Source organism: Eleutherodactylus coqui, chromosome 13 (assembly GCF_035609145.1).
Source record: "Eleutherodactylus coqui strain aEleCoq1 chromosome 13, aEleCoq1.hap1, whole genome shotgun sequence".
In the NCBI taxonomy this organism is placed as follows: Eukaryota; Metazoa; Chordata; class Amphibia; order Anura; family Eleutherodactylidae; genus Eleutherodactylus; species Eleutherodactylus coqui.
In genome coordinates, this window is record NC_089849.1 from 128293333 (window position 1) to 128302188 (window position 8856).

Here is an 8856-nt window from a genome sequence, read left to right on the forward strand (position 1 = left end):
GGGGGGATGTGAGGGCGCATCCTGTGTGCAGGGGGGGATGTGAGGGCGCATCCTGTGTGCAGGGGGGGATGTGAGGGCGCATCCTGTGTGCAGGGGGGGATGTGAGGGCGCATCCTGTGTGCAGGGGGGATGTGAGGGCGCATCCTGTGTGCAGGGGGGATGTGAGGGCGCATCCTGTGTGCAGGGGGGATGTGAGGGCGCATCCTGTGTGCAGGGGGGGATGTGAGGGCGCATCCTGTGTGCAGGGGGGGATGTGAGGGCGCATCATGTGTGCAGGGGGGGATGTGAGGGCGCATCATGTGTGCAGGGGGGGATGTGAGGGCGCATCATGTGTGCAGGGGGGGATGTGAGGGCGCATCATTTGTGCAGGGGGGATGTGAGGGCGCATCATTTGTGCAGGGGGGGATGTGAGGGCGCATCATGTGTGCAGGGGGGGATGTGAGGGCGCATCATGTGTGCAGGGGGGGATGTGAGGGCGCATCATTTGTGCAGGGGGGGATGTGAGGGCGCATCATTTGTGCAGGGGGGATGTGAGGGCGCATCATTTGTGCAGGGGGGGATGTGAGGGCGCATCATTTGTGCAGGGGGGGATGTGAGGGCGCATCATTTGTGCAGGGGGGGATGTGAGGGCGCATCATTTGTGCAGGGGGGGATGTGAGGGCGCATCATTTGGGCAGGGGGGGATGTGAGGGCGCATCATTTGGGCAGGGGGGGATGTGAGGGCGCATCATTTGGGCAGGGGGGGATGTGAGGGCGCATCATTTGGGCAGGGGGGGATGTGAGGGCGCATCATTTGGGCAGGGGGGGATGTGAGGGCGCATCATTTGGGCAGGGGGGGATGTGAGGGCGCATCATTTGGGCAGGGGGGGATGTGAGGGCGCATCATTTGGGCAGGGGGGGATGTGAGGGCGCATCATTTGGGCAGGGGGGGATGTGAGGGCGCATCATTTGGGCAGGGGGGGATGTGAGGGCGCATCATTTGGGCAGGGGGGGATGTGAGGGCGCATCATTTGGGCAGGGGGGGATGTGAGGGCGCATCATTTGGGCAGGGGGGGATGTGAGGGCGCATCATTTGGGCAGGGGGGGATGTGAGGGCGCATCATTTGGGCAGGGGGGGATGTGAGGGCGCATCATTTGGGCAGGGGGGGATGTGAGGGCGCATCATTTGGGCAGGGGGGGATGTGAGGGCGCATCATTTGGGCAGGGGGGGATGTGAGGGCGCATCATTTGGGCAGGGGGGATGTGAGGGCGCATCATTTGTGCAGGGGGGAGGGGACGTGAGGGCATCCCGTGTGCCGGGGGGAGGGGACGTGAGGGCATCCCGTGTGCCGGGGGGAGGGGACGTGAGGGCATCCCGTGTGCCGGGGGGAGAGGACGTGAGGGCATCCCGTGTGCCGGGGGGAGGGGACGTGAGGGCATCCCGTGTGCCGGGGGGAGGGGGGACGTGAGGGCATCCCGTGTGCCGGGGGGAGGGGGGACGTGAGGGCATCCCGTGTGCCGGGGGGAGGGGGGACGTGAGGGCATCCCGTGTGCCGGGGGGAGGGGGGACGTGAGGGCATCCCGTGTGCCGGGGGGAGGGGGGACGTGAGGGCATCCCGTGTGCCGGGGGGGGGGGGACGTGAGGGCATCCCGTGTGCCGGGGGGGGGGACGTGAGGGCATCCCGTGTGCCGGGGGGGGGGGACGTGAGGGCATCCCGTGTGCCGGGGGGGGGGGGGACGTGAGGGCATCCCGTGTGCCGGGGGGGGGGGGGGACGTGAGGGCATGCCGTGTGCCGGGGGGGGGGGACGTGAGGGCATCCCGTGTGGCGGGGGGGGGGGGACGTGAGGGCATCCCGTGTGCCGGGGGGGGGGGACGTGAGGGCATCCCGTGTGCCGGGGGGGGGGGACGTGAGGGCATCCCGTGTGCCGGGGGGGGGGACGTGAGGGCATCCCGTGTGCCGGGGGGGGGGGACGTGAGGGCATCCCGTGTGCCGGGGGGGGGGGACGTGAGGGCATCCCGTGCGCCGGGGGGGGGGGGCGTGAGGGCATCCCGTGCGCAGGGGGGGGGGACGTGAGGGCATCCCGTGTGCAGGGGGGGGGACGTGAGGGCATCCCGTGTGCAGGGGGGGGATGTGAGGGCGCATCATGTGTGCAGGGGGGGATGTGAGGGCGCATCATTTGTGCAGGGGGGGATGTGAGGGCGCATCATTTGTGCAGGGGGGAGGGGACGTGAGGGCGCATCATTTGTGCAGGGGGGAGGGGACGTGAGAGCATCCCGTGTGCCGTGGGGAGGGGACGTGAGGGCATCCCGTGTGCCGGGGGGAGGGGACGTGGGGGCATCCCGTGTGCCGGGGGGAGGGGACGTGAGGGCATCCCGTGTGCCGGGGGGAGGGGACGTGAGGGCATCCCGTGTGCACGGGGGGGGGATGTGAGGGCATCCCGTGTGCAGGGGGGGGGATGTGAGGGCGCATCCTGTGTGCAGGGGGGGGGGATGTGAGGGCATCCTGTGTGCAGGGGTGGATGTGAGGGCATCCTGTGTGCAGGGGTGGATGTGAGGGCATCCTGTGTGTAGAGGGGGATTTAAGGGAATCCTGTGTGTAGAGGGGGATTTAAGGGAATCCTGCGTGTAGAGGGGGTTTAAGGGAATCCTGTGTGCGGGGGGGATGCGAGGGCATTCTGTGTGCGGGTGTGTGTGTGTGTGAGGGCATCCTGTGTGCAGAGGTGGGGGGTGTGAGGGCATCATGTGTCCAGGGTGGGGGGGTGAGGGCATCCTGTGTGCGGCACGGGTGGGGGGAGGGTGAGGGCATCCTGTGTTAAGGGGGGGGGGGATGTGAGGGCATCCTGTGTTAAGGGGGGGGGGATGTGAGGGCATCCTGTGTTAAGGGGGGGGGGATGTGAGGGCATCCTGTGTTCAGGGAGGGGGGAGGGATGTGAGGGCATCTTGTGTTCAGGGAGGGGGGAGGGATGTGAGGGCATCTTGTGTTCAGGGAGGGGGGAGGGATGTGAGGGCATCTTGTGTTCAGGGAGGGGGGAGGGATGTGAGGGCATCCTGTGTTCAGGGAGGGGGGGGGATGTGAGGGCATCCTGTGTTCAGGGAGGGGGGGGGGGATGTGAGGGCATCCTGTGTTCAGGGAGGGGGGGGGGGATATGAGGGCATCCTGTGTTCAGGGAGGGGGGGGGGTGTGAGGGCATCCTGTGTTCAGGGAGGGGGGGGGGATGTGAGGGCATCCTGTGTTCAGGGAGGGGGGGGGGATGTGAGGGCATCCTGTGTTCAGGGAGGGGGGGGGATGTGAGGGCATCCTGTGTTCAGGGAGGGGGGGGGATGTGAGGGCATCCTGTGTTCAGGGAGGGGGGGGGGATGTGAGGGCATCCTGTGTTCAGGGAGGGGGGGGGGATGTGAGGGCATCCTGTGTTCAGGGAGGGGGGGGGGATGTGAGGGCATCCTGTGTTCAGGGAGGGGGGGGGGATGTGAGGGCATCCTGTGTTCAGGGAGGGGGGGGGATGTGAGGGCATCCTGCGTTCAGGGAGGGGGGGGATGTGAGGGCATCCTGCGTTCAGGGAGGGGGGGGTGTGAGGGCATCCTGCGTTCAGGGAGGGGGGGATGTGAGGGCATCCTGTGTCCAGGGAGGGGGGGGGGGGGTGTGAGGGCATCCTGTGTCCAGGGAGGGGGGAGGGATGTGACGGAATCCTGTGTGCAGGGGGGAGAGGGGATGTGATGGCATCCTGTGTGCAGGGGGGAGAGGGGATGTGATGGCATCCTGTGTGCAGGGGGGAGAGGGGATGTGATGGCATCCTGTGTGCGGGGGGGGGGGAGGGGATGTGAGGGCATCCTGTGTGCAGGGGGGGATGTGAGGGCATCCTGTGTGCAGGGGGGGATGTGATGGAATCATGTGTGCAGGGGGGAGGGGTTGTGAGGGCATCATGTGTCAGGGGGAGGGGGGGATGTGAGGGCATCCTGTGTGCAGGGGAGGGGGGGTGAGGGTATCTTGTTTGCAGGGGGGGAGAGGATGTGAGGGCATCTTGTGTGCGCCGGCAGAGATTTCGTGCCCACATCGGCAGCTGTTGCCGCGGGGACACTGTACACACTGAGCGTCTGCAGAAGCTCCCTTATCAGCGGGGTCAGCGCTCTGTAACACTCACCGTACAGGCTGAGACCCAGCGGCTGCAGGACCTGCGGTGACGTCACGCCCATGTGACCGGACACGTGACTGCTGTGAGGGCGTGGCCAACCTGCGATTCTCTGGGTTGCTTGGAGACATTCTGCGGCTTGTTGGTTTCTTGGAGGTGTTACCGGCGGCTGCAGAATATACCGAGCAGACCCCCGAGTAGTGGGGAGGCAGCGGGCCTACAGGTGTAATACTCTGCAGTACTGGGCTCTGTGTGTCCTCTCCTCCTACAGGTGTAATGCTCTGCAGTACTGGGGCTCTGTGTGTCCTCTCCTCCTACAGGTGTAATGCTCTGCAGTACTGGGGCTCTGTGTGTCCTCTCCTCCTACAGGTGTAATACTCTGCAGTACTGGGCTCTGTGTGTCCTCTCCTCCTACAGGTGTAATACTCTGCAGTACTGGGGCTCTGTGTGTCCTCTCCCCCTACAGGTGTAATGCTCTGCAGTACTGGGGCTCTGTGTGTCCTCTCCTCCTACAGGTGTAATGCTCTGCAGTACTGGGGCTCTGTGTGTCCTCTCCTCCTACAGGTGTAATACTCTGCAGTACTGGGCTCTGTGTGTCCTCTCCTCCTACAGGTGTAATACTCTGCAGTACTGGGGCTCTGTGTGTTCTCTCCCCCTACAGGTGTAATACTCTGCAGTACTGCGGTCTGTGTGTCCTCTCCCCCTACAGGTGTAATGCTCTGCAGTACTGGGGCTCTGGGTGTCCTCTCCTCCTACAGGTGTAATGCTCTGCAGTACTGGGCTCCGTGTGTCCTCTCCTCCTACAGGTGTAATGCTCTGCAGTACTGGGCTCTGTGTGTCCTCTCCTCCTACAGGTGTAATGCTCTGCAGTACTGGGGCTCTGTGTGTCATCTCCTCCTACAGGTGTAATGCTCTGCAGTACTGGGCTCTGTGTCCTCTCCTACTACAGGTGTAATACTCTGCAGTACTGGGGTCTGTGTGTCCTCCCCCTACAGGTGTAATACTCTGCAGTACTGGGGCTCTGTGTGTTCTCTCCTCCTACAGGTGTAATACTCTGCAGTACTGGGCTCTGTGTGTCCTCTCCTCCTACAGGTGTAATACTCTGCAGTACTGGGGCTCTGTGTGTCCTCTCCCCCTACAGGTGTAATGCTCTGCAGTACTGGGTCTCTGTGTGTCCTCTCCTCCTACAGGTGTAATACTCTGCAGTACTGGGGCTCTGTGTGTCCTCTCCTCCTACAGGTGTAATGCTCTGCAGTACTGGGGCTCTGTGTGTCCTCTCCTCCTACAGGTGTAATACTCTGCAGTACTGGGGATCTGTGTGTCCTCTCCTACTACAGGTGTAATACTCTGCAGTACTGGGGCTCTGTGTGTCCTCTCCTCCTACAGGTGTAATGCTCTGCAGTACTGGGGCTCTGTGTGTCCTCTCCTCCTACAGGTGTAATGCTCTGCAGTACTGGGGCTCTGTGTGTCCTCTCCTCCTACAGGTGTAATGCTCTGCAGTACTGGGGCTCTGTGTGTCCTCTCCTCCTACAGGTGTAATGCTCTGCAGTACTGGGGCTCTGTGTGTCCTCTCCTACAGGTGTAATACTCTGCAGTACTGGGGTCTGTGTGTCCTCTCCTCCTACAGGTGTAATACTCTGCAGTACTGGGGCTCTGTGTGTCCTCTCCTCCTACAGGTGTAATACTCTGCAGTACCGGGTTCTGTGTGTCCTCTCCTACAGGTGTAATGCTCTGCAGTACTGGGGCTCTGTGTCTCCTCTCCTCCTACAGGTGTAATGCTCTGCAGTACTGGGGCTCTGTGTGTCCTCTCCTCCTACAGGAGTAATGCTCTGCAGCACTGGGGCTCTGTGTGTCCTCTCCTCCTACAGGTGTAATACTCTGCAGTACTGGGGCTCTGTGTGTCCTCTCCTCCTATAGGTGTAATACTCTGCAGTACTGGGGTCTGTGTGTCCTCTCCTATAGGTGTAATACTCTGCAGTACTGGGGCTCTGTGTGTCCTCTCCTCCTTCATGTGTAATAGTCTGCAGTACTGGGCTCTGTGTGTCCTCTCCTACAGGTGTAATGCTCTGCAGTACTGGGGCTCTGTGTGTCCTCTCCTCCTACAGGTGTAATACTCTGCAGTACTGGGGCTCTGTGTGTCCTCTCCTCCTATAGGTGTAATGCTCTGCAGCACTGGGGCTCTGTGTGTCCTCTCCTACAGGTATAATACTCTGCAGTACTGGGGCTCTGTGTGTCCTCTCCTCCTTCATGTGTAATAGTCTGCAGTACTGGGCTCTGTGTGTCCTCTCCTACAGGTGTAATGCTCTGCAGTACTGGGGCTCTGTGTGTCCTCTCCTCCTACAGGTGTAATACTCTGCAGTACTGGGGCTCTGTGTGTCCTCTCCTCCTACAGGTGTAATACTCTGCAGTACCGGGTTCTGTGTGTCCTCTCCTACAGGTGTAATGCTCTGCAGTACTGGGGCTCTGTGTCTCCTCTCCTCCTACAGGTGTAATGCTCTGCAGTACTGGGGCTCTGTGTGTCCTCTCCTCCTACAGGAGTAATGCTCTGCAGCACTGGGGCTCTGTGTGTCCTCTCCTCCTACAGGTGTAATACTCTGCAGTACTGGGGCTCTGTGTGTCCTCTCCTCCTATAGGTGTAATACTCTGCAGTACTGGGGTCTGTGTGTCCTCTCCTATAGGTGTAATACTCTGCAGTACTGGGGCTCTGTGTGTCCTCTCCTCCTTCCTGTGTAATAGTCTGCAGTACTGGGCTCTGTGTGTCCTCTCCTACAGGTGTAATGCTCTGCAGTACTGGGGCTCTGTGTGTCCTCTCCTCCTACAGGTGTAATACTCTGCAGTACTGGGGCTCTGTGTGTCCTCTCCTCCTATAGGTGTAATGCTCTGCAGCACTGGGGCTCTGTGTGTCCTCTCCTACAGGTATAATACTCTGCAGTACTGGGGCTCTGTGTGTCCTCTCCTCCTTCATGTGTAATAGTCTGCAGTACTGGGCTCTGTGTGTCCTCTCCTACAGGTGTAATGCTCTGCAGTACTGGGGCTCTGTGTGTCCTCTCCTCCTACAGGTGTAATACTCTGCAGTACTGGGGCTCTGTGTGTCCTCTCCTCCTACAGGTGTAATGCTCTGCAGTACTGGGCTCTGTGTGTCCTCTCCTCCTACAGGTGTAATACTCTGCAGTACGGGGGCTCTGTGTGTCCTCTCCTCCTACAGGTGTAATGCTCTGCAGTACTGGGCTCTGTGTGTCCTCTCCTCCTACCGGTGTAATACGCTGCAGTACTGGGCCTCTGTGTGTCCTCTCCTCCTACAGGTGTAATACTCTGCAGTACTGGGGCTCTGTGTGTCCTCTCCTCCTACAGGTGTAATACTCTGCAGTACTGGGGCTCTGTGTGTCCGCTCCTCCTACAGGTGTAATGCTCTGCAGTACTGCGGCTCTGTGTGTCCTCTCCTTCTACAGGTGTAATGCTCTGCAGTACTGGGGCTCTGTGTGTCCTCTCCTCCTACAGGTGTAATACTCTGCAGTACTGGGGCTCTGTGTGTCCTCTGTTCCTACAGGTGTAATACTCTGCAGTACTGGGCTCTGTGTGACCTCTCCTACAGGTGTAATCTGTGTGTCCTCTCCTACAGGTGTAATACTCTGCAGTACTGGGGCTCTGTGTGTCCTCTCCTACAGGTGTAATACTCTGCAGTACTGGGGCTCTGTGTGTCCTCTCCTCCTATAGGTGTAATACTCTGCAGTACTGGGGCTCTGTGTGTCCTCTCCTACAGGTGTAATACTCTGCAGTACTGGGGCTCTGTGTCCTCTCCTACAGGTGTAATACTCTGCAGTACTGGTGTCTGTGTGTCCTCTCCTATAGGTGTAATGCTCTGCAGTCCTGGGGCTCTGTGTGTCCTCTCCTCTTACAGGTGTAATACTCTGCAGTACTGGGGCTCTGTGTGTCCTCTCCTCTTACAGGTGTAATGCTCTCAGTACTGGGGCTCTGTGTGTCCTCTCCTATAGGTGTAATGCTCTGCAGTACTGGGCTCTGTGTGTCCTCTCCTCCTACAGGTGTAATGCTCTGCAGTACTGGGCTCTGTGTGTCCTCTCCTCCTACAGGTGTAATGCTCTGCAGTACTGGGCTCTGTGTGTCCTCTCCTCCTACAGGTGTAATGCTCTGCAGTACTGGGGTCTGTGTGTCCTCTCCTCCATGTGTAATGCTCTGCAGTACTGGGCTCTGTGTGTCCTCTCCTCCTTTAGGTGTAATACTCTGCAGTACTGGGGCTCTGTGTGTCCTCTCCATCTTACAGGTGTAATACTCTGCAGTACTGGGGCTCTGTGTGTCCTCTCCTCCTACAGGTGTAATACTCTGCAGTACTGGGGTCTGTGTGTCCTCTCCTCCTACAGGTGTAATACTCTGCAGTACTGGGGCTCTGTGTGTCCTCTCCTCCTACAGGTGTAATGCTCTGCAGTACTGGGGCTCTGTGTGTCCTCTCCTCCTACAGGTGTAATGCTCTGCAGTACTGGGGCTCTGTGTGTCCTCTCCTCCTAGAGGTGTAATGCTCTGCAGTACTGGGGCTCTGTGTGTCCTCTCCTACAGGTGTAATGCTCTGCAGTACAGGGGCTCTGTGTGTCCTCTCCTCCTACAGGTGTAATGCTCTGCAGTACTGGGGTCTGTGTGTCCTCTCCTACAGGTGTAATACTCTGCAGTACTGGGGCTCTGTGTGTCCTCTCCTCCTACAGGTGTAATGCTCTGCAGTACTGGGGTCTGTGTGTCCTC

At 60.1% G+C, this 8856-nt stretch overlaps 1 protein-coding gene across 3 annotated transcripts in view; it reads right to left on the reverse strand.

Annotated features, from left to right (window-relative positions):
- The window catches only part of LOC136588326 (zinc finger protein 271-like), a 93331-nt gene extending 89159 nt beyond the window's left edge, over positions 1 to 4172 (reverse strand). For all 3 annotated transcript variants that reach the window (XM_066587449.1, XM_066587448.1, XM_066587447.1), the window contains exon 1: positions 4120 to 4172. The gene's annotated coding sequence lies outside the window, so the exon portion shown is untranslated. The remainder of the gene's footprint in view (positions 1 to 4119) is intronic.
- Positions 4173 to 8856: the final 4684 nt, after the last annotated feature.